At 40.2% G+C, this 24,813-nt stretch overlaps 2 protein-coding genes and 2 long non-coding RNA genes across 9 annotated transcripts in view; 1 reads left to right on the top strand and 3 right to left on the bottom strand.

Annotated features, from left to right (window-relative positions):
- The window catches only part of LOC146681994 (NLR family CARD domain-containing protein 3-like), a 73,909-nt gene extending 66,854 nt beyond the window's left edge, over window positions 1–7,055 (bottom strand). Inside the window, exon 1 of the mRNA XM_085448445.1 lies at window positions 7,023–7,055. The gene's annotated coding sequence lies outside the window, so the exon portion shown is untranslated. The remainder of the gene's footprint in view (window positions 1–7,022) is intronic.
- Window positions 1–24,813, bottom strand: part of LOC146681980 (NACHT, LRR and PYD domains-containing protein 12-like) — a 427,057-nt gene that overhangs the window by 136,073 nt on the left and 266,171 nt on the right. The window lies entirely within an intron of this gene.
- On the top strand, window positions 9,649–12,623 carry LOC146681993 (uncharacterized). 2 transcript variants are annotated; one of them, XR_014917965.1, is made up of 5 exons: window positions 9,649–10,002; window positions 11,162–11,292; window positions 11,547–11,654; window positions 11,760–11,881; window positions 12,041–12,623. It is a non-coding gene; the product is annotated as an uncharacterized LOC146681993 (long non-coding RNA). The 2 variants fall into 2 exon arrangements; XR_014917964.1 differs by having other exon boundaries at window positions 12,024–12,623.
- Window positions 14,647–18,982, bottom strand: LOC146681992 (uncharacterized). 4 transcript variants are annotated; one of them, XR_014917982.1, is made up of 5 exons: window positions 18,617–18,982; window positions 17,451–17,542; window positions 16,550–16,709; window positions 16,066–16,123; window positions 14,647–15,129 (listed from the first exon to the last, which is right to left on the bottom strand). It is a non-coding gene; the product is annotated as an uncharacterized LOC146681992 (long non-coding RNA). The 4 variants fall into 4 exon arrangements; XR_014917984.1 differs by having other exon boundaries at window positions 14,647–15,126; XR_014917981.1 differs by having other exon boundaries at window positions 14,647–16,123.

Here is a 24,813-nt window from a genome sequence, read left to right as displayed (position 1 = left end):
TACTGTCACCGTCAAATGTGGTAACTGAATTCTCCTGGACTGTAGCCAGCTCCACATGTCAGTCCAGAAGGAGTGCACTGATTCACAGTTGAAAAACAAGTGATCCAGACTTTCAATATCATTTTCACAAAATGTGCAGGCGTTCACATCTAAGTTAAATTTCCGTCTTAAGAATTCATTGGTTGGATAAACCTCATTAATGATTTTAAAGTGAACCTCTTTTACTTTAGGGGAAAGAGGAAGTGAAATATACTTTTTTCTTATCGCCTTAACCTCCATGGTCTCAAATTCTTTAAGGATATAATTTCTTTTAACCAGATTAGGGCAAATGTCGTTGATCAAAATATTCCTGATCACTTTGTTTGTAAACCTGCTGTCACCAAATTCAACTCCAGCTATGCAGAGCTGCCTCAGTCCAGGAGAAATTTTAGAGTGCACAATATCTTCTTTTATCATTGATCTCAAAGGGACTGGAATGGCTTTCACTAGGGATTTATATCTCTTAACAGTACATCTTACATCAAATTTCTCACAAAACGTCTCATGTTTTAATAAGACCCCATTATCATCCGTAAAATGAGCTACAGCCCAAATCCCTTAAGATCTTCCAGTAGAGAAGGACCTGCTGATGGAAAGCTGAGAGTTTAACAGGTAACGAACTGCAATCAAAGTCACAACGTAACAAAAAGTCTATTCCACCCATTTTGCCAAAAATCACATTGGGAATAATGTTCCAAAAGGAATTTTTGTTCCTAATGAAAGATCTTAACCATTTCAGTTTTAGTACACCATTCATAACATCAAAGTCAATGGCATTAGCCCCACCCTCTTCATAATTCTTAATCATATCATTTTTCTTTATATAATGACATTTGTTCCTCCATATGAACCTAAAATTAAGATTATTTATAGATTTGATTAGTTTTGGAGATATGGGCAGAGAAAAGGCTGGATAGATTAGTCTGGACAGACTGTCCATTTTGGTTAGCAAGATTCTCCCAAACAGAGTTATGTCCCTTTGCAGCCACCTGTTTAAAATTGACTTACACTTTTCTATATTGGCACAGATATTCTTATTTTCTGTTGATGTCTTATCCTTGCAAATTACAATGCCCAGATACTTAACCTCTTTTTTTGATCTGTATATTATCTATTGCTTGCAGGGGACACTCATGCAGAGCTAGAATTTCTTATTCATTAATATTCAGCTGTAGGCCAGAAGCTTTGAAGAAGTGGTTGATCACCTGTAAGGCTAAAGGAATCTGGTCCTCATTTTTTAGAAACAGGGTGGTATCATCTGCGAGCTGACTGATTATTATCTGTTCACCCATCACAGTTAACCCCTCAATGTGACTGTTTTTAATCAAAATAGATAACTCAGCAACCATGATGAACAGAAGTGGTGAGCTGCTACATCCCTGCCTTATCCCTCTATTAACCTCAAACCTTGAACATGTACCATGTTCTAGCAAAACAGAGCTGTTAATGTCATTATATAGCATCTCTATAACATTGATAAATTCCTGTCCAAAACCAAAAGACTGCAGAGTTTTGAATATGAACGTATGTTCAACTGAGTCAAATGCTTTGTAAAAATCCAAGAACAGGATGTATCCTCTCTCTTGTGTCACGATGAGTTGTGTAGCTGTCAGTGGCTGGACCCACGTGCAGGACTCGGAGACAAAACATTAACTTAAACGACAGCTTTATTTGCTGGTGAGTCACCCTTGGCGATACATAAACAACAACTTAAACTAACTAGACTGGAGATGATGAAGGTAGACGACAATGAATACACACACAACAAACGTGGAGGACGCAACAACTGGCAGAGAAAAACACAGGGCTTAAATACATACTGAGGTGATTAGGGAATGTGAAACAGGAGGAGAACACAGCTGGGACTCATCAGACATGACAAGACAAGGGGCGGCAAAACTCAACACATTGACATAGTACACAGACTTTCAAAGTAAAACAGGAAACTGAACAGACGTGGACTAAACTAGGGGATACAGTGACAGAACAAGAGACACACTGACAGAGATGACTGTATACTAACAGAAGTAACACAGAACCACGACCTAAGAAGGAGAACACAAGAAATGCCAAGGACCTAGGGAGTTAGGAATACTAGCGACAAAAATCAAACCCAAGAGAATCAAAACACATCATGAAATCAAAGATAACTAATACAAACAGAAAAACACTGAGTCCACAGACTCAGGACCGTGACATCTTGGATTATTTCACTGTACTCAAGGAGGTCCAAAACCAGCCCAATATTGTTATGAATTAGTCTTCCTTTCAAAAAACCTGATTGTGTTTCACTGATAATGTTTGAGATGCCTTTCTTTAGCCTCTCAGCTACAGCTCCAGACAGGATCTTATAGTCAGTGTTTAGTAAGGTGATGGGTCTTAAATTGTCTAAAATTCTTTTATCCTTACCCGATTTAGGGATCAGGGTTATCAGCGCTTGTTTCATGCTCGGCATCAGTTCTTTTTTTCTCTATCGATTCCTTTAATGCATCAAACAATAAAGTTCATAGTATGGAACGCCAGGACTGCCATAATGAATTAATTAAATACACCATTAAATAATTAATTAAATGTGGCAATAATTAATTAAAATTGGAATTAATTAATTAAATAAATAGTTATGACACATGTAATTAATTAATTATTGACACATTTAATTAATTATTTATGTATTTCACATTTTAATTAATTATTGACACATTTAATTAATTATTTATGTATTTCACATTTTAATTAATTATTGACACATTTAATTAATTAATTATTGACACATTTAATTAATTATTTATGTATTTCACATTTTAATTAATTATTGACACATTTCATTAATTATTGACACATTTAATTAATTATTTAATGATATATTTATTTATTTCATTTTGGCAGTCCTGACGCCTGGCTCTCATCATGAAATAATTTTATCTGTCAGCCTCACCCATCAAACTCAGGGGGCGGGGTTAACGCTGATCGAGTCAAAACCATTGCTTTGGCCTGGTGGCCATTGTTTCTAGCACACAACAACCGGCATGTGGAAGCTAACAGAACTGAGCTTTGAAAAACCCTGTTTGTGTGTTACCAAATACCGTTTTAATATTTTTTTAGCCGAGAATGTAGTGGTTTAATCTTCATGTGTCTGGTCGGTTTGTCAAGATACAGCCTCTTTGCAAAAGTGTTTCGATGATTTCGGAGATGTCTGCCCAGTCTCACGGCAAAGCGTGGGATAGACCCGCTCGCCTCGCAAGCAATCCCACCGACAAAGCGCAGGCCCCGGTACACAGCTGTAGTAACCCCCGCTGACTTCTTTTACTGAGGTTATATTTATCGGTGTTTTATTTCCTGATGTTCGTATGTGTCCTGCGTGTTTCAGTTGCCAATTCTGAATTATAACTAACATTAAAAACATGTTTAAGGAGGAGAGAGAGCAAATAAATCTGTTTAACATCTGATCTTTGGGTTTTTGTTCAGTAATCAGCGTGACCTGTGTATAAACACATAAAAGAGATAACGTTGGTGTTTCCGTCATGTAGTAACTGCTGGCTTTAACTGTACAAAGGTTGTTCGACACTATGAAACACATACAGACTTCATGATGTTCGGCTAATATTTTTATTGTGAATATTAATCATGCTGACCTCGCTCTGTACACCACGGAGCGAGGTCAGCATATCCACGATATCCTCAGCTCCATGAGTTAACACAAAGTTTCCCAGCTGACTATCTAACTGCCAACTATTCCAGAGACGTGAAAATATACAGCATAAAGAAAAGTGTAAGAGACTCAGCAGCAGATTAGAATAACAGTTATACATTTAATAAATCACCAAATGAATCCAAGAAACGAGCAAACCTGTTCCGACAATTTGAATTTGTATTCCCTCAGCTGCAGACTCGCTGCTGTTTAAATGTTTGAAAAGGAAGATTAGATATAAAAAACGTCAAACATAGACTCAGTCTGCCTTCACATTTGATATGAGGCCAGCACGTATAGTGGCCTCAGCAGGCTATTACTGAAATACACGTGCTATATCATAAACTATGATATAAACAGGGAGGTCCTATTAACATGTTTAGTTTTAAAGGACACCTTCCTGCCTTTAGTCTCATTCATGAGCAGTATTAGTTTTCTTCTAACATCCAGAAGTCTGCACCATGTGTTTCATAGTTTGTAACAAGCCTTTGACAGGTAAACATAACATGACCGAAAAAGCAAAAAAAAAGCAAAAAAAAAGAGAGAGAGAGAGAGAGAGAGTGTTGACATAAGAAGAGAAAATTCTCTCAATTATGGAGACAGGCAAATGGTTCATTTATGTTTGATGTGTGTTTATTCCTCCCTAAATATCGTCGGTGAAGTTCGCCATGCACGTCAGATTTTCCTGCGCATTTTTATACCTCTGCCAACAGAGAGAGAAAAAAAATCACATTCTAACAGACAGCTGGTGCTTAGAATACAGTTGAATAACTATTAAAAAACAGATGATATTTAGATGATAGTTCAGTCTAACACATGTGCCAGTGAACCATTAAACGTCTGTGAAACTATGCAGTTATGAAACGTAACTTTAACCTCAGCCAAACCGATTTGCTCAGTTGTAAATAAAACAGCGAAGTAAACGTGACCCGACAGACAGAACCTGAGTGAATGAAGTCCAGCGTTTAACCACTGAGAGCTAAAACTCAGCTGAGGTTTGAAAGCTGTGTGCCGGTGATTGGACATCAGCCGCTGATGAAGCTGTTCGCCTATAAAGTGCTCTGTAAGGAAACGAGCTCCAGCAGCTCTGCGCTCGGGGAAAACACTATATTTACTTATCTTGTGCAGAAAAAGGCGCTGACATTGCGTTATATCAGCTGCCCAGTTAAACTGTGACTATCACCAGGTAACTAGGCGTGTTTCTTGAATTAGCAGCAGGTGTTAAACAGCTGACAGATGAGGAGGATGCATGCAGGTAAACTGAGGGTCTGCTGAGCTGATCGCTGGTTTCGTGAGAAAAATGTCAGCTCGTTCTTTATGTTACAGAAGCACAGAGACACAAGACCAGGCGGAAAGAGACGATCGTTCGGTGAAAATGAGAATCTGCGAATGCAACATGTGGAACACGGAGAGCGGAATATGTAAACAAACCGGTTAACGTAACCCCCTGGGTGCACTCTGCATGCTAACTGTTAGCAGAGCTAGTGAAATCTCTGAAAACATCTGAGCACTTTTGCAAACATGTTCTATGTTGACAACCTGACCAGACATACGTCGCGACATTCGCGGCTAAAACACTGTTAAAAGTGTAGCTGGTGACAGAAAAACGGGGTATTTTAAAACTACACCACCACCATTGCTGCTTGTGATTTGATCTGCATTCTGGGATAACTGGCTGCCCCAAGTCTACACAAGCAATCGATTTTCTAGGATCGACCTGTTTTGACTTACTTTGCACGGCAACCAATCAAATGTTAGAGAAGCTGCATGGGCAGCGTTAACCCCGCCCCCTGAGTTTGATGGGTGAGGCTGACAGATAAAATTATTTCATGAGGAGAGCCAGACGCCAGGACTGCCAAAATGAAATAAATAAATATATCATTAAATAATTAATTAAATGTGTCAATAATTAATTAAAATGTGAAATACATAAATAATTAATTAAATGTGTCAATAATTAATTAATTACATGTGTCATAACTATTTATTTAATTAATTAATTCCAATTTTAATTAATTATTGACACATTTAATTAATTATTTAATGGTGTATTTAATTAATTCATTATGGCAGTCCTGGCGTTCCATATCTTAGGTCCTTCCAGAAGAATTGATAAAAATTAGTAGTGAGTCCATCTGTCCCTGGGGACTTGTTTAATGCCATTTTCATGACCACCAAATCCAGTTCCTCAATTTGGCAGCCGCTACTAAGTTTTAAAATTACTCATACTAATCTTTCTGGGTCACAAAATAAACTTTTAACATATTTTCAGGCAAGAAAGTAGCTGTGTAAACATCAAATATCTGCTCGGTTTATCAAGATACCGCACATTTGCAAAAGTGCTTCGACGTTTTCGGAGACGTCTGCTACCCACCAGCACTATAGCCAGCCAGGAGCTCGAGGGTCACTGAAGCCGCCGAGAACGGCACAACTCCCGGCACATCGTTTTCAGATCACCGCGGACTTTCGCTACTCAGGTTAAACGTGACTTAGACAACCTAAAAATGTTATTGTTTGGCTTTTTTCAGTGTTTTGTTTGTTCGTGAGTAAATCGGTTTGGCTGAGATTAAAGTTATTAGATTAGGTTAGATAAAATAAAACTTTATTGATCCCCCGGGTGGGTTCCTCCTTGGTCTTTACACAGCTGAATAAACATCAAACAGAAAACTGATTAAACAGAAGTATGAGACGGTCGAGAATTTACTCCAGTGTCCTGTTATATTGCAGATAGCAAGGAGCAGACGGCTGAGTTTATTAAACTCCACCGAGACAGCGGTGACGCTAATCAGAAGGCTAGACCGTCCAATTTCCCCAGCTGTTTACTTCCGGCATACCCGACCTTCTGAGGACCCAGCCCACGTAGACCGCGAAGGCCGGGTCCTCGGTAGGACGTATAGTTTTTAAAAATGTCGTGATAAGGGCGGGTCTTACTGTGAACCTGCGCGCTCATTGGCTAATAACTTGAGATTGACAAGTCGTTATCCAATGAGCGCGCGGCTTCTCCCAACATAAAGTAGTTTCCTTTGAAAAACCAAAGTCTGATTATTTTTGCCTCCACTGACGGAGCCTGTTGTTCCCGCCACAGAGACACAGTAATGTCAGAGCGGTGTTAACACTCACCTGCCTCAGCACAGCTCTCACTCTCCTCCTGCTCTCTCAGCTAAACTCACTTCCTCTCTACTTACAGGAAACCAGCGCTCAGAGGAGCCGACCGGCCTCACGTTTCACCCACAGACACGAACAGCGTGGAATTATTTTATGTCATAAGAAGAAACATATTCATGTTAACACTCACCTGCCTCAGCTCCACCTTCCTCCTCCTGCTGCTCTGAATGGAGGATCAACACTTTCACTTTCAAGGTTCAAGGTTCAAGGTTCTTTATTTGCCACATGCATAGTTATATAAGTATAACACACAGTGAAATGTAGCCTGACACGCTCCTCGACATGTGCAAAAATTGGGGGGGTAGAGGAAGAACATTATATATATATATATTGGGTGAATGTACAGTAGTAGCAGCAAGCAGGTGAATTCTGTACATTAATATGAATAGACATCTGACTATTTTACAGGATAGACAATATAAACATATTTAAAATTAAAGGAATTTGAAATGTACATTGTTTCACTGCTCCTCCCTAAACACAGAGGATGCTGGGACTTGTAGTTTTTACCTTGTGTGATATTTATGGCTGTGACACTAAATCACAGCATGTAAACTTCCTGCAAATATGTCACAGGCGATAAAAGTTTCACATTAAAGGTGAAGTTATTTTTCTGTCTCATGTTCAATAAACAGTGAGCTGGGAAAACTGAAGAACAGACTTCAGACGTTCCCTGCAGAGTTTCTGCTGCTCGGTCGTCTGCATGTTGCTGAGACTGAGCTGATGATGAAGCTGTGACGGGTTTATGGCACGTTTGGTTCTGGAGAAGAGTTTTACTGTCGGTGCAGGTGAAATGATCAGAGGTTACAGCCTCTGGTTAAAGTGGAGGCAGCGATCAGGACGGCTGAGCAGCAGAGGTCTCGAGGGTCCTAAAGTGTAAAAGCATCAGTGTTAGTAACACAAAGATCACAGAATGGGATCATCCACACAACACTAACATCTAAATCCACGGCAGGAACTCTTCCAGTGTCCTGAAAAATCTGTGTGCACGATGCTGAGATTAAAATCTGTCTGCTCATCTTAATGCAATATTTTCTAAAGTCTGGTAGAAGTTTTACTGATTTCCAGTCCACTTAGCAGACGTGTGGATAGGTGGTGGGTTGTAGACTGAAAGCTTTAAGTTCATCCTCTGATTAAAAACTCAGACCCACAGATACAGGAAGTATAACCCTGGTGTAAGAAAGGAAACAGCAACACGGCAGCCATCTTTTTCCTCCCATCATGACCAGTGTCCCAGCAGAAGCTGGGGTTTGTTAGATCCTGTTCGATCCAGAGGAAACAGGCTAAAAGAGTCGATCAGGGGGGATCATGGTTTTATTATGTGCTCGTTATGATTGAAGCTCTGGTTGTGTGTTAGAGACAGAACCTGCAGATTCCTCCACTCTGCCTCCTCCTCTGCAGGAATCAGCCTCTTGGCTGGTTTTATTCACCAACGTGAATAAAATCATCAAACTAATCCAAGTTCATTGTGAAATGCCTGAAAATGGAGGAATAAATCTGTCAGTTACCGTATAAAGTTTGAGTTTGTCAGTGTTTTACACGGAGACGGTCTTCCATAATTATGTGAACAGAGTGAATTAAATGTGTAATACAACAATACAAACAATACTGGATAGTGGAACATTCAACCAAAATAAGGGAGTGTCAACAAATGCTAATTTTACTATTTACATAAATCCTAACTAGGCACTTTACATCAGAGCTAACATGAGAAATTAGTGACGGTCCCTTAATGACCGCACGGCAGAGGCTGCTTCGCAGTAAACGGCAGTAACAATCGGTAAACAAAGTATGCGCCAAGGATTAAACACGGGAGGATAATGGCCGCAGCAAAGAACAAACACGATAAAACACAGAAACTTACAGTCTCATGGACGCACACCGCTAACAGCATTAGAAGGAACGAAAATCCACACGGTGAGTAAACTCTGCTGACTCTTCCCACCTGCAGCTCCGACCGAACTCTCTGCGTCGACGTGTGCGTAGTGATGAGGTAGAATTGTGTCTTCTGATTGGCGAAGAGAATGGGTTGCCTCACCGCTCATTGGCTAAACGGCAGCAGTATGCTGATATCTTACTCCGCAGATGTGGCTCCGTTCATGAGTTCTGCGAACTGGCTGGCCTTTTGTACACAGGGACATTACTGGATATTCTTGTGTAATTGCTACAGATTAATTTATGTTATACTTTGTTATTGCTACAGAAGAATATTTATTTTATTATTTTACATTTACAATTTCTTTTCCTGGGGACCCTGTGACACCCCATTGAAGAGCCGTAGGCTGGATCTCTTAAGATCTCACTGCTGTGTTTGTAAGGCCATGTTACTCCTAAATTTATATCTTGTTCAAAGAGAAGCTATAAAACAAAGTTCTAAGCTAATCGACCTTAGTGTTCTCCTTTTTTAAAAAGAATAGATAAAGAATCGAATCGTTAAACAGAATCGAAAATGGAATCAAATCGTGAAAATCTTATCAATACCCACCCCTATCTGTGACTGGAGAGTCAGATTTTTGTTGAGCTTCACACTTGCAGAGGTAAGTCAGTTTGCAGAGATCCCTCCCACCCTGGCTTTTATGTCCTAGATTTCTTATCTGAAACAGTAATATTTCAGTGACTGCTGCTTATACCACACGTTAATACACGCTACTGATCCCTGATAGGAGAATCATCAATTTTGGCAACAAAGAAGCCTGGTGGATGTTTGTTTACAGTCTGATGATGGGACATCATGCTCTGCATCTTCAAAATTTGCCTCCTCATTATTATTCATACCCAGTAATGTGAAGTATGCTCATATCTACTATAACTGAACCAACCTGGTGCTCTTCATTTATGGAGGCTGTTGAGTCTGAATGTTGTGTATCTCGTGTTCTCTGGGCTTTGTCCTCAGTCTTTTCGCAGGATCAGAAAACAAAACCAGGAGGCGCGTAAATGTTTCTTCTCCATGATGTTTCTTCAAATGTTTCTTCTGGATGATGATAAGACTGTGACACGGGATGCCACCTTTGGTCTTGTGATGAAGCAAAGGTCAGGAAGAAGTGGGATTAACTGGTACCCACATCTGAGAAGGATGTACAGGGGCACCTGCAGCCAAATCCAAGCTTCAGGTTAGTTGTAGTTGCAGAACGCTATAGACTGAGACAGCTGAGGCATCAAATGTTTGATTAAACGGACGAACAAGAGAAGTTTCTTCCCCATAATTATCACTTCTTTGTCACGGCAGGGTGCGCCGGTGTGTAATGGAAACAGGACCCAAAAGCAGATGAGGACGAGGAGTTGAAGGTTGAACAGAAAAAGTGATCCTTTATTAGATGACGGCAGAAGTAAACCAGGAAACCAAAGTAAACTGACAAGACACTAAGAAACAAAATACTAAACGGTACTGAGACCAAAAACTATAACTATGACTGAGGTGGAAATAAACAGGCTAAGACTATGACTAACGTGGAAATAACAGACGAAAACTAGACCTATGACTGAGGTGAGGTAAACAGACGACCCGACAATGACATGCAGAAAACAGAGGGCTTAAATACATACATGAGGTGATCAGGGGAAGTGGAGACACATGGGGGAAACAGCTGACTGACATAAACCTAAATGACAGGACCAGGAGGAGGAAAGCTAAATACAATGAACAAAGAACACATGACACTGTCAGAATAAAACGGGAAATACTAAAACTAGACATGACAACACAACTTAACAGACCTAATACGTGAAGAATAATACAAGAACCCAAAACATAGAAAACCAAGGGAACAATAATAAATAACAGCTTAAACTAAAGCTAGATAGGAAATGACACAAAACTAATCACATATCAAAATGAGACAAATACAAAAATGAACTCAGAGCGCTGGGTCAGAGACCCAGCCTGTGACATTCTTAAAATCTGTAGCAACTTCAAGTCTGTCAGCGTGCTGAGCATGCTCAGAATGTGACAATATATTTTTGTTCAATATTTAATTTCTTTCAGTTGCAATTGTTAAATGAAAAAAAAAATAAAAAATATATTCTTATAATTTAGCAAACTAATTTATCAAAAAAAATATACATATATCTGTATTAGTTTTAATAAATTAATTTGACAGCTGTATTGAAAATACCATATTGTATTCATACAGAATCAGTTTGGTATCATTGTTTGTCTGATTGTTGAAACTAAGAGCTGCTTTGATCTGTTAAGATCTAAAGTATCCAAAGTTGAGCTCTGATGTTTCTTCACCCCTGTGTGTGTGATATGTGATTCCTACATGCTGGCAGAGCAGAGCGGCAGTTTGTGCTCACAGATGGTGACGGTGTGGAGAGACGGTGGTGTTTCCTCAGAAGAACCAGCAGAGTCACTTGCTGACTGATGTTCGTCTGCACTGCACAGAGGAAATCAGCTGACCGAGGTTTGTCCAGTGACGTGTTATGAAATGTATATTTTGATTTTATGCTTACAGTTATGATTTTCTTGACAGAGGCTCTGCAGAGGTTAGACAAAGCAGAGAAAACATGTGCTTTACATTTTACTGTGATTTATTGAGATATTTGTTGCCTGATGTTCAGCAGGAATGGAGAAATAGAATCAAAGGGAGATGTTTTTGCTGTTTTTGTAATGATGTAAGTAAATCTTCAATATTATTTATTTGCTTGGTTATATTAGGAGTGTTTCTGAGTGAGGGGGGAGGAGTCATCATCCAGGTAAAGTGACGTGGATCAGTGGATACACTTGTCTCCCCTTTAAAGGAGACGATCCAAGTCATCCTTAAATGTTAGTGCTTTCAAATACACAAACATTTTTAAAGGACAAAAATGAACATCCAACTTTGACTGTAACACAAAATAAATCTTTGCATGTGTGTTTTCAAACTCTCAGATGGGCAGCATATCAGTCTTGGACTGTCTAACCTGCCGGAGCAGCACTGAATGACCACCACACATGAGCATGTTCCTGCAACATTCAGCATCTGATCCTTCATCTGTGTGCTGCTGCTTTTGGTAAGTAGAGTTACCCAACTCCAGTAACTCTAAACACATGCCATCCATTTCTGACGGCCTGGTTACTTCCTGTCAGTTACTTTAGAAACCATGTGGTCACCTGACCTAACACTGTTTCTTCTTCTTCCCCTTAATGTTCAAGTGTCACGTGTCAAACAGCTGGAGAGGAAACTACACCAGTGTACTGGGATGTTTCACCAACACGTGCCAGATGCTGTTCCTTCATGGTGACATCACCAGAGACAGCCCCACCCACCTCAGGACCTCGCCATTGATCATGATGATTATAATGATGACAGCGAGCGGAACTAAGACTGTAAAAATCCACGACCAGAATGTTTCTTTCTAATTATGAATGAATACTGAGAGCCTCTTTCTGTGTTTTGTCTGTTTTGGGGTTGTTTTTTTTACCTCATTTGTTACTAACAAAGTTCACAAACTCACACAGTTTACATTCTGTATGTTTCCATCTTTACCAGCCACACTCTAACTGCATTTAAGAAAATAATCCTTAGAAATCGTCGTTTTTCTCTTTTGTAATTGATGATAATTCAGTGAATATACTGCGCTGCTTCCTTCTATTGCGTCACACATTGCTTTAAGTTTTTCAGTGTCCAGTTATTTTTTACTGCTGTTTGAATTCTCTGTATGTTTGACCCTGTAGTCTGTTTGATGGACTGCTTGTCTTCCTGTTTGTTACCGCCGCCTGTTTTTTAATAAAGATTTGGATTTCTGACTTCAACACAGCCTCTGCGTGTCCTCCCTTTGTGTCCTCTTCCTCTGTGAATGTGCTGCATGTGTCACAGATTCCTTTTATTAACAGCTTTCCCACAGTGAGTTGCATCAGCATTCATTCACAGCACATTTCAGAAGGATTCAGATTAATACAGTGATCTTACAGTCAGAATGATCCTGACAGAGTGCCACTGTAAATGATCTTTCATCAGGTCAATTTTAAAGTTCAGTATTTCAAAGCAGGAGTTATGAAGAATCATACTGGCATTAGGACTAATAATATGTACTTAAAGTCAAAGTTTTTTAATTATGCTAGAATATTGGAAGACAATCAACTTTTAGTGTTTTCCACATATTAATTATTCTGAAATAGAGACGTGACCCTAACTGTACAGAAGCACTAAACAACTGACAATCTAACAGACATCATTGGCCTGAGCTGTCATGCACAGTGAGTCTGATCCTTTGCTGTGAGAGTCTGACAAGCATGTTTCTGGTCAGTTTGGAAGAAATAATATCACAATGTTGATCTTTCTTTCCAATATTCCTTCTCTTTTACAATATAAACTGTGATCAAAGCTACTTATGTTCACAGCATGTAATAATACTGACAGTCCAGGGCATTGTGGTCTGTTGAGCTAGGGTTAGGGTTAGCAATTCAGACATATGTAATCAATATTAAACGTCTCTGATGTGGGCCACTGTGTTGGGAAATCCATACCAGGCTGGAAGGAGTCAAGGTAGGTGAGCATCCACGAGAAGACACAGCAGATGCATCCTACTAATACTGACAGGACCAGGAGACTCCAGAAACCGAGCATCTTCTCTTCAGTGCCATCCTCTCCTGTCACCCTCTCTGCCCGCAGCTCTTTGAGTATGGTGTAGATAAGGGCGCAGAGAAACCCTTATTACTAATTTGTATTATAATTCAATTTTCATGAAATATTCATATTCAGTATTGGTCCTTTTATATTAATAACCACGTATCCACCCAGGCTCATGGTGGGGCAGGGCTCTGTCCTGGGATGCTTGAGTACAAGGTAATGTACACCCTGACCAGGTATCCAGTCTGTCAGAATTGTTTTCAATATTTGGTTCAAAAACATGAGTGACAACAAAAATCCAACTAGGATTCTTGCATATGATGAATGAAGTCTGTCTTTGACTGTATTGTCCAGCTGATCCATCAAACCCCCAGCAGGTGAACCTTATTCATGACATAACACGGCAACAATGTAAAAAATGAAACAGCAACAGTCTAAATGTAAAGTGCATTCTAAACTGCTCTTCAATAAATTATATGCAAAGAGTCATTCAGGACTGTAAAACGTGAACTACAGAACCCAGAGTCTTCATCATTAAATCTCTGGTTGCTTCATTTTTCTATCCTATATCAGATACTTTAAGGTTAGGTTAGGTAAACTTGCATTCTCATGGTGAGGCAAAGTGCTTTATGTGTGTGTGTGCGTGTCATGAACGGCTATAAAAGGCCTATAATTAAAGAACAAAGCGGGGTTTGAGTTCGAGTTGCGTCAGACTGTCACTACTTGTAAATGGAACGCAGCCTCCCTACGGCGGACAGCTAATAACAGGAATCGGACGCGGTCCACCCAAGTCCACAGCAACCACCATAGCAACCGCCTAGCATGACCTTAAAAACACATTCTGTCTTCATAACTATCAAAAATGTGAAATGATTTGCAAAGTGTGAAAGTGTTACAGCTGCAGAGAGCTATGGCGGTATCTTTGGAAGCTGTTTACATAGCTAATAATATACGATGTAACCATGGAGACAGTCAGTCACGTGAGCTAGCGGTGCATGTTTACTACAGTGAATAAGGTGATTGTGTGCACAGCGTCCACACGCTGCAGAGGGTAAAGACATTACTTCAATATTGTTTTATATTGATATATATTTGCCTTCTGTTGACCATCACCTCAGGTTCACCATCACAGTTTCAGCAGACAGATGCACACTGTCTAAATATGAACACATTCAAAAACTCATGTCTCAGAAATAAGCACAGCTGTTCATGTTTGTCATTAGAGTTTTATTTGTAAGAAAATTATGAACTTCATATTGTGCATCAAATAAAAGAACATTTCACAACTCTAAGTCAACAGAAACAGGAAACAGAAATGTCTCTAATGTAGACATGTACAGTGTAGTGTAAGCATTAAAAGATCATAAAGGAAACACTAACATTTATGTGAAACTAATTGTAATAAAAAAAATGAACAGGTGCTTTATAGATGTAAAAGAAAGAATCTGAAAACAACACTTTTTTGGTCTAAGTGATCAAAGTAGAAAACAGAACTGATGTTCAAGAACAAACCGTAGCTGCACTAATATTACACATCTCCATTGTTGTGGTGAACAGACATGTTGCTTTTAAAACCACATGCAGTGTGTGGCCATGACTGTTCACTGAGACCATGAACGCCACTTCGCTGAAGCCTTCGCCTTCTTCTTCTGAATTGGAAGCAGAAGGAGCACGAGCTGCTTTGATCTACTGAAAGGAAAAAGCAGAACATCTGAGCTGAAACCATTAAGACAGGAACAATCATTCAATGCAGTGTCTCACGTATCTTAGCCTGTTACAACTGTTGATACAAGCTAAATACGGTTAGCACACAGTGTCAGGGAGCTCCAGTGTGGGAACTAGTGGCTTTAGGTTTGTAGTCATTTAACTTTCATCCATTCATTCATTTAATTCAGGAGGAAGAAATGTCAGGTTGATGCAGGCTGGTTACATGCATTTGGTCCCATGCTGTCTTTAACTAAATGACTTGGTTCACTTTATGGCTGGGCTGTATGTGGGGTTATATCATGTTATTTGGGCAGGAGTACCTGTCCTCTGTTAGACTTAGAAAGTTTATCCATAAGCAGAGCTTCTAACTCTTCTAGCACATCTGTGGCTGACAGCTTTTTGGTGGCTCTTTTTACCCCACACTGGTTGTGAGTGTGTAAATAGCCCCACTAGTTCTTTTGGGTTGCAGTTAACTTGTGAGGAAGGGGTGGGTATGCCATGACTAGATGAATAACAATTATCTGGGATACATAAATTTCATAATGCATGCATATATCTCTATAAACCTGCCTGAGGGCTGCCATTTTTTACATTCAGTTATTTCTTTGTTGAATCTAAATAATGAATGTGTTACAGTTAAAGTGAAACACTGGTCAGTGTAAATGGCTCATTGGGACACAGAAACCTTTAAATTAAACCCTATCACCTGATATCGAGTGTCAAACAATATCAAAGCTGTAAAAGCTGTTTACAGTCAGAATTTATAAAACTATGATTGTAAATAAATTCAAACAAGTGAGCTTTTCTCTTTGTGCTGAATATCAACACTGTGGTTTCTTAGACTGTAAGCTTTACTTCAGCACAACCAGTTGTAGAAGCTGCCACTCCAAATGTCTTTTGATAACAAGAAAAAAATACCTTTTCAGTCCACGGCCTGAAGTTCTTCTCTGACATCTTCTGCCATCAGCTTTGTCTGCTGGTTTGAAGACAATAAACCAGAAAAAAGATGATTTAGTCACTTTGTCTGCGTCATGCAGCTCGAATGTGTCGTGTAACGATGTTGAATAGCCGTCGTTATCCCTCTGCTGTGTCAGTAGGATTGTACTGTACAGCATCTCATTGATATGTGAGGAATGCTAATGTAACACGATAACAGACTTACATCATTAAAACATAAAGGACAGGAGATATTTAGATATTTTTATATTTATATTACATTTTATAGCTGACGGATATTACTAAATAGATAGAATTTACTAAATAGCTGGATGAACATGAAAAATATGTCTATAATAACAAATGACCATGAGAGCCAGTAGAATTAATTCAACTGGACACTCAAAAGACGTCCTTAAATGCTCTTTAAGTGGCAGAACAGATGAACAAACACTTAATCGCTTACCTCAAGTAAGAAATCTGCTCAGCTACTTTGAAAACAGCTTCTAACTGGTTCCTCCTTTAACAGGATGACGGCTCAGGGGTAAGGCCATCATGCAGTCCAGCAATCTTTATGGTTCTGCTTTGATTCACCAGGAACTATTAGGGAAACCTTCCAGCGCCTCCTGTGAAAGACACAGGGACAAACACACAAACATTTATTAACATGTTCCAGTCTTCCAGTTTGATTTCTCATCCTGTGGACAACAACGTACATGGATGCAGGTTTATTGTTAACTTTTGTAAGGTTTATTTACTGAACATATCCAGCTGCAGCTCCACTGTGATCCTGAACTGGATAAGCACTTAAGAAAATGTGTCAATAAATGCACATACATCAGGTTATTATATTTATCCAAACAGACGGGACCAATAATGCTTCACTGAGTCAGAGACTTTAACGTCTCTTCTATGTAAGAATGTCTCGTGCTGATAGACCTGCAAACTTGACAACAAAGGTTTTTCAGACTACATGTAGCTGTCCTCTATGTCAGCTCACACATTTACATTTATGTCACACTTATTTCTGCTTTCCCATTTTATAATTATTACTTACATTTTGATTAGATACCTTGAGTTTGTAAATGATCAGATTACATAATTGGAATACAATGTATCCAATTCAGGGTTGCGGGAGGATGAAGCCTATCCCAGCTGATACAGGACAAAGACAGGCTGCCAGTTTATTGCAGGGCTAACACGATATGTGTAACAGAAAATCCACTTAAATGTTTGATATTTCTTATAATAATCATAATTATGACTATTATTTAAAGGTTTCTCAGGTTTATATTTTGGAGGTTATAAAAAATCAAAATGTATTTATAACCTCTAAAATATAAACCTGAGCTGTTTCAGATTCTGACCTCTGACCTCACTGCAGCTCCCTCTTGGAAGTACGTCTGCTTCTTGTCTACCCCCAGTGTTGACCGCCTGCCCTTGATATCACGTACTGTACCTGAGGAACAAAAAAGGACAAACACTTGCCTTCATTTAAGAAGTACATTCATATAGAGGTAATCTATGGAAACACACTAGTTCGACCTTTGGGAGGAATCAGTTCCTGTGAAACATTTCTGTAAATGAACATCATGTGGAGAATGAATGAAATGAGTTCTTCAGGTGACTCAGCAGTCCCACACTGACAAATGAAATCTAGTTAAACTATTAAGCATCTTTGCTCTTCTGAAATCTGTGTTACACAACAACAAACATAAATTAGTAACAAAAACTACAGCTGAGTAGAGGCTTTACAAACCACCAGCAGCCATAATGCTAAATTTTAATCTTCAAATGTTTCTGAGCCGTTTCAACCTGCTTTTAACACATTAAAGTCCCACAGTCAATGCAGCCTGACTCAATCCTAAATGTTCAGCACACAGAGACACAGAGGTGCCGTTTAAAGTTTAGTGTTAACCTGAGTCACTGATCATTTGCAGTATTACAGAGTCTGGCAGTCTTTGCATGATGTCCACGTCACTGTAAGTTTCTAGCTGACTCTCAGGTGTGACAGGTGTGCCAGCAGGAAAGAGTAATAATAACCTGCATCCTGAGGTTTGTCATGCAGGATTAAAGGAGCCAGGCTTTGTTCACACAGCTAGGATTGTATTTTACACTGACCCTGGGTCAGTATAAGTATCATACAGTTTAAACGAAGCACTGAAACTTGCACATATTTATTACAGATGCACTGAAGCTAATCGAGATATTTGCTGTCAATCTGTGGCTGCGATTAAACACTTTACTGGAAACTTTATTAACTAGTAACTTCATCAGTCATGACAGAAGCTAATATTTCTGTGCTAACATCGTTTAAACAGTAACAGCTTTACTCCAATATAAGCTAACGTTTACACTGTAACTTTAAGCTAGCACCATAAAGACGGTAAAACACGTAATAATATCTACAAATGCATCTTAAAGCTGTTATATTAGCACTCTGTGTATTACTAACATAACCACATTAACATTACTGACACTCGCTGACTTTTAATAGTCATTCTATAAATGCTGTCCGTTTAAATGGTCTTACCTGTACACACTGCATATCCACCGGATTCCAGCCAGAGTGGATTCTGGAGTCTTCCACGCTCCTGTTAGTGATCCTCCATCTGGATGGATGAGAACAACCTTCTGAACAATCTAGCAGGAGATGGCCCATATCTATGGGACTGATTTGTGCTAATAACGCCCATTGTATGGACTGATAACAGCCGAAGCGGGTGAATAAAGTCACCCAGTAGCTAGCTGTGCCATTACCCAGCATACATCACTCCCTCCGTAAATGCAATAAACGATACAAAAGTATCGTTCTACCTGTTTTCCAGGTAGTTGTTTACATTATATAATTTATTGTGTTCTGTATACGTCACTACAATGTGATTTGGAAAATGTCTAAATATACCGACAACAGGCACTTCCGCAGCAATCTCTTCAATCGGAGGGCCCTTCACGTCAATTCCCGACGCGAGAGGGGTACCCTGCGCGTCCATAAGTGAAGCAGAGGGAGCCTGACCATGCGTCACACGTTTGACGAGTTGGGAGTGAGAACGTGTTGTTCGTCCACATGTAAACGGCGTTTCGAATCACCGAAAACTGAGATTTTTTAAAACTCCTTTTTTGCGTTTACCTGTGGACGAGGAATACAGAGTTGGTCACGCAACGTCAAAGATATGTGCCTTTTTTTCACGTCACGTGCGCGCATTATTTTTTACATGAGATGAATTGCAGAATGGCAGATAGAGACAAAATACTGTTAATCTGACTATCTGCAGGTTTTACACGCTTACATACACACATGCAGTTACTGTCCCTCCATTTACAAAGGCAGAGGCGTCACGGTGTGATTATCTTCCCTTTGGTTTCACCTGCACAAGTGCCGAGGTAGGTATTGATAGCAATGTTGAATATTATTACACAGGAAAAAACAACTACATGTAAAATATGCTTCACCATATTTTCTAGTCTTTGGCTTAGAATGAAGTTGGTTTGGACATATATTCAGCGATGCTTCATCTCCTGCTTTGCGTTTCTGTGGGTGCGCCCAATTTCTGTGGGCACAAAGTGTTAAGTGTGAAACAGGGCAGATCTGTCGTGGTCCTGAGTCATTGACCCAGTGTTTTGAGTTTGTTGGTATTATTTTCCAGTTTCTGCTGTTTTGTATTTGTTCTTAGGGTTTGAGTTGTGTGTTTAGTGTTTCTATTGTCCCTACCTGTGTCTTTCCTCTGTGTTCTGTTCGTGTCCCCAAGTTGGTATTGTGAAACAGCCTGTGAGTTTCCTGTTTTACTTTGTAGGTTTGTGTCTCGTTATGCCCATTAGTTCCAGCTGTGTCCCCTCCTGTCTGCCTGTGCTCCTCGTCGCATCGTCTGTGTTACACTCACCTCTTCCAGGCTCACACGCTCACTCCTCTTCAGCCACTCACCCTCACACCGTTACACTCTCATGCCAATCCAGCAACAGGCAATCCACACAGGGTCAGGGACGCGTCCAGGAAATCTAGGTACAGGAAAGAACAGGTCAGGAACTCTAATGAACAGTACTGAGAATCAACTCAATGATTTAGCACAAACTGAGAAGACTCAACAAATCACCAACCTGTGGCCTAGAGTGTCCTGGTGCCACGTGCACTTATGGACACTCTTATGTTCGAACATGGTGTTCGTTATGGCCAAGCTGTGGTTTGCACAGAAGTTCAATAACAAAACACCACTCGGGTTCAGGTCCTGGGGTCCATTCCTCCCAATCACGCCCCTCCAGCTTTCACTGTTGTTGCCCACATGAGCATTTAAGTCTCCCAGTAGGACCCTCCAGTGTCCCACCCAGGGACTCCAAGAAGGCTGGGTACTCTGAACCCCAACCCGGAGGCACAGATAACAAACCCTCTCATCCACTGGGAGAAACCCCAACATACAGGCAGCAAGCTGAAGGGACACCAGGATACCCACCCCAGGCCGCCGCCTCTCACCAGGGGCAACTCCAGACTGAGACAGAGTCCAGCCCCTCTCCAGGAGGCTGGTTCCAGAGCCCAAGCCGTGTGTTGAGGTGAGCCTGACTATATCTAACCGGTTCCTCTCAACCTCACGCACTAACTCAGCCTCCTTCCCCACCAGAGAGGTGACATTCAATGTCCCAATTGCCAGTCTTGGGGTTTGGTTCGCTCCTGGACGGCGCTCACAATGCACCCAACACACATTAGTTGGTATCAAATGAGCACAACTGATCATTAATCCCACTCCATGGTCCTTAGGGTGGCACAGTTGCTTCACTCTCTCCTCTTATTCCATTAGAAAGCATTCTGTATGTCCCTAATATAACTGAGAACTTCAATAAAATCTCTGAATCTAACAATATAAAAATGGCACCGAGTCTGTGTCTGCATTTGTGTGACATTAATGTTCCACTTTAAGTTGGAGGTTTTGACTCCCACTTTTAACTCCTTCTCTTAATGTGGACGATCATACAGCTGGCTTCTTGAAAGGGGGGTGGGTGGGGGGCACACTACAGCCAAACTACACAACAGGACAAATGAAAAGAACAATCACAACTTCTCCTGTATCAGTGTGTTGCAGTGATTGTTTAGTTTTACTATCACTCAGTGTTTCTCATCAAAGGCAGTGCAACTGTCTGTGACACTGTGGCACTCTGTCAAGATTGTTGCACATTTGTGTCTCCTTTATAAAGTCAAACAGGATTTTGAATTGTCTGACATTTGCACGGGAATCTGGAGGAGGGAGACGGGCCTTCTTCAGTTTCCTAAGAAACTGTAGTAACTCTAACTCTACTCTAAGAGAGAGATCCACTAATGCCTCGCACCAACACAAACTGGGTTCTGGAGTCAAAGAGCTGTTAGTGTTTACAAATCGAGCGCAGCGACAGGATTGTGTGTCAGAGACAGAATCTCAAAGATTTTTGTGACCCTGATGAAGACCCAATTCTGGACATTCAAACTGTGTTATTAATGTTTTTAACATCTACAGATCATTATCCAGATATTTAATACAAATAAGCATGTCTTATTTTTGTGTTTTATAGATTTGAACTCACATCTCCTGTGTTTAGAAAACAGCAGAACTTTTGTAATTGGCCCAAAAAACGAACCATGTCTGTAAGCGCTGTTTTGAGCCTTTTAGCAAATCTTGCCCTAAACAGCCTGTTGCTGTTACAAAGCAGAGAAAACATAGTGGAGTCTAATTGTTGCACCGTGGAGCTCAGCTGAACTCAGTTCTGGGAGTTGAAATCAACAGAAAGTGTTTCATTTGACACTGAAACAGTTTCTTTTCCATCCATGAAGGAAGCTTTTGTATTTCACTCAGCAAAATATACAGTCTGGACTGCACAACATTTCAGACTGCATGTGATCTGTGCAGAAAAACATCGAGCTTCATGGACACACGCAGGTCCTGCTCCACTTCCTGCTGTTGCCATGGCTTTGCTCTCGTCTTGCATTCAGTCTAATTACAGCTTCTTATTCAAACTCTGCACGTCACTAATTCCTGGTCTCTCCTTGTTGAATACTTTTTATCTTCAGCTGTCCTTGAAATCATTGAAAATCATACAGTTATGTCCAGTGTTGGTCAAGTTACTTGAAAAAAGTAATCAGTAAGTAATTACTGATTACTTCCCCAAAAAAGTAATCCCGTTACTTTACTGATTACTTATTTTCAAAGTAATTAATTACTTAGTTACTTAGTTACTTTTTACTCGAAAAAAGTAATCGGATTACAGTAACGCGTTACTGCCCATCTCTGGTTATGTCTATAAGACTTTGGACAGAAACAACTTTCTCTAACTTTGGTTCTGTAAATTACAACAATGAATTTGAAATGATACAACTCAGATGTAGTTTCAGCTTTAATTCAGTGGGTTGCATTAAAATGTGAGGAACTAAAGCATTTTTTAGAATTATCCTATGGAGCACCGGGACGAAGGAAAGACGGGTGGACTTCCTGGTGGAGCTTGCAAGAGAGTTGGCTCACTCTCATGTAGCTGGGAAGAAGGCACGAAAAGAACAGTTGCTTTGGACACAACCCTCCACACCGAGCCCTGGAAAAAGAGCCATGTGTCAGGTCAAACACAAATGCAAGAACAATCATGCCACTGTGCGATGTGTTCACTGCTACAGATACACATGTGGTAAATGCAGACTACAGATACCATGGCAGTGCCAGGATTGTGAGTGATTGCTGAAAATGTTGAAATGTACTCACTCACTTTTTATTATTATTTGTAAATATGTGTACAAATGGTTGGTTTTTTTGTACTGTTTTTATCAATAAATCTCAGCAACAAAGGAAATACACCCAGTGTTGGGTAAGTTACTTTAAAATAGTAACTTAGTTACATTACTAGTTACTTCTCTCAAAAGTAACTCAGTTACTTCAAGTTACTCGTTACTTTCAAAGTAACTAGTTACTAGGGAAAGTAACTTTGGTTTTACTCAGAATTCTCTTGTTAATGTGTTGCTTCCATAACTTTGCCAGTCTTCTAGCTTGCTTACTTGCCACAAGTGCACTGTGCCACCTACCAATAGAAAGGAAAAGATAATGTGCATATTTCCATGAGAGAAATCCCACGCCTGGACCGTCATTGACTGCTGCCATGATTCTAGCCTACGTCACAGCGTCATGTGCGCCTTTTCCAACACAAAAACTGCAGTCGTGGTGCTTTCGATTGTACTCAGAACTCGGAAATTCTGCCTTCTGAATAGGAAGATGTAGGTAACACCAGACTGCAGATGAGCTGCATACAGGGCTGGACTGGGACAGAAAATTGGCCCGGGCATTTTGACTAGAGACCGGCCCACCATTATAGGAAAAATCATAAAGCCTTTGAATGAAAACAAACACTGTTGTGACAGTGATGTACACTGTTCTGATGGTATATATGCATCAATCTATCAATCGTTTGTTGTAAGACTCAGATAATTATTTATTAAAAGCGAGACACTTTAAATGAGAATAAGAAAGAAAAGTATTTCTTTGTGCCCCCCTTTAATGCCCTACCTGGCCCCCCTGGCAACACTTTGCTAGATCTGCACCTGCACAGTTACCAGCTGTCAGCTACCTAAAAAAGGATCCTGGTGTTATTTGTCTCTCAGAAACAGTTCATAACTTCCCTTCAACTCATTCATGTCACCTAAAAGGTAAACCTGTTTCTCCATCACTGTTCAGCTCTGATGATTCAGTAAGAACATCTCCTGGTTTCATCTTCATGTTTCCCTCTCACCACGTAACCAAACCGATATCATGACCAGCAGGTTTACAGCTGTGGCTCCAGCAAACATCAGCTGATACTAGAAATTAATATTAAATAAATTCTAACAACAGCTGATCAAGCTTAAACATGCTGCTGTTGTTTACCGCGACATCCGGTTTCCTCTTTCGGCGCAAAGTGAGCGATAAACAAACAAGAGAGCCGATCAGCTGATCATTGATCAGTTTTCATGATTGAAGTAGAAACGGGAGAGGGAGGGGGAGAGAATGAGAGAAGAAGAGGCAGCTGTGCAGCAAAGACACAGAATAACTCCAGCTTTGTGTCTTTTTCATTGTAGCTGAATTACGGGACAAACTGTTCCTTTTCACCTCAATAAGAAACGCGTAATATTTTCTCTGAATACCAGATGAGACGGTTGGCAACTCTAATAACTTATGAACAAAATAAAGTTCAACATCATTAACTTCATAGCACCACCCAGCTGTATAATAACTCCGTCATGCTAGCTAGCACGCAGTACGGAAAAAGTCAGAATAATGAAAATAAACTCCACCTAAACTTGGTTTATATCTAACCCAGAGAGACTGCAGGTCATAACTTCTTACCTGAAGTTCAGTTCACACTTGGACCGGCGGCCGCCTCGGGTCTCTTTTCCTTCTGCGTCCCCCTTTCCCTCCTCCACCTGCTGGCTTCCACCACTTGCTAATGTTACTGAATCTGTGGAAGCTCCGCGACAGCCACCACACGAAGTAACGAGTAACGACCCTATCTAAATCCCAGTAACGACTAACGCGTTCCTGATTTTGGCATAATAACTAGTTACCGTGCTCGTTACCACAATAATAACGTAGTTACTGTAACGCGTTACTTAATAACGCGTTAGTCCCAACACTGAATACACCCATGTGTGTTGATTTCTCCCTAAGATGGCAAACTGAAACACAAGTTTCCTTGTGGCTCAGGAAACTAACCACTCCAAGTTGGTGACTTTTGGAGATTTATTTTCCTGGATGATTG

This window comes from Copadichromis virginalis, linkage group LG23, assembly GCF_057382275.1.
Source record: "Copadichromis virginalis isolate Kocher_CV1m ecotype Utaka linkage group LG23, C_Virginalis_male_GT1.1, whole genome shotgun sequence".
Classification (NCBI taxonomy): domain Eukaryota; kingdom Metazoa; phylum Chordata; class Actinopteri; order Cichliformes; family Cichlidae; genus Copadichromis; species Copadichromis virginalis.
Note: the sequence above shows the minus strand (reverse complement) of the source record. Positions and strands in the feature narration are given on the sequence as shown.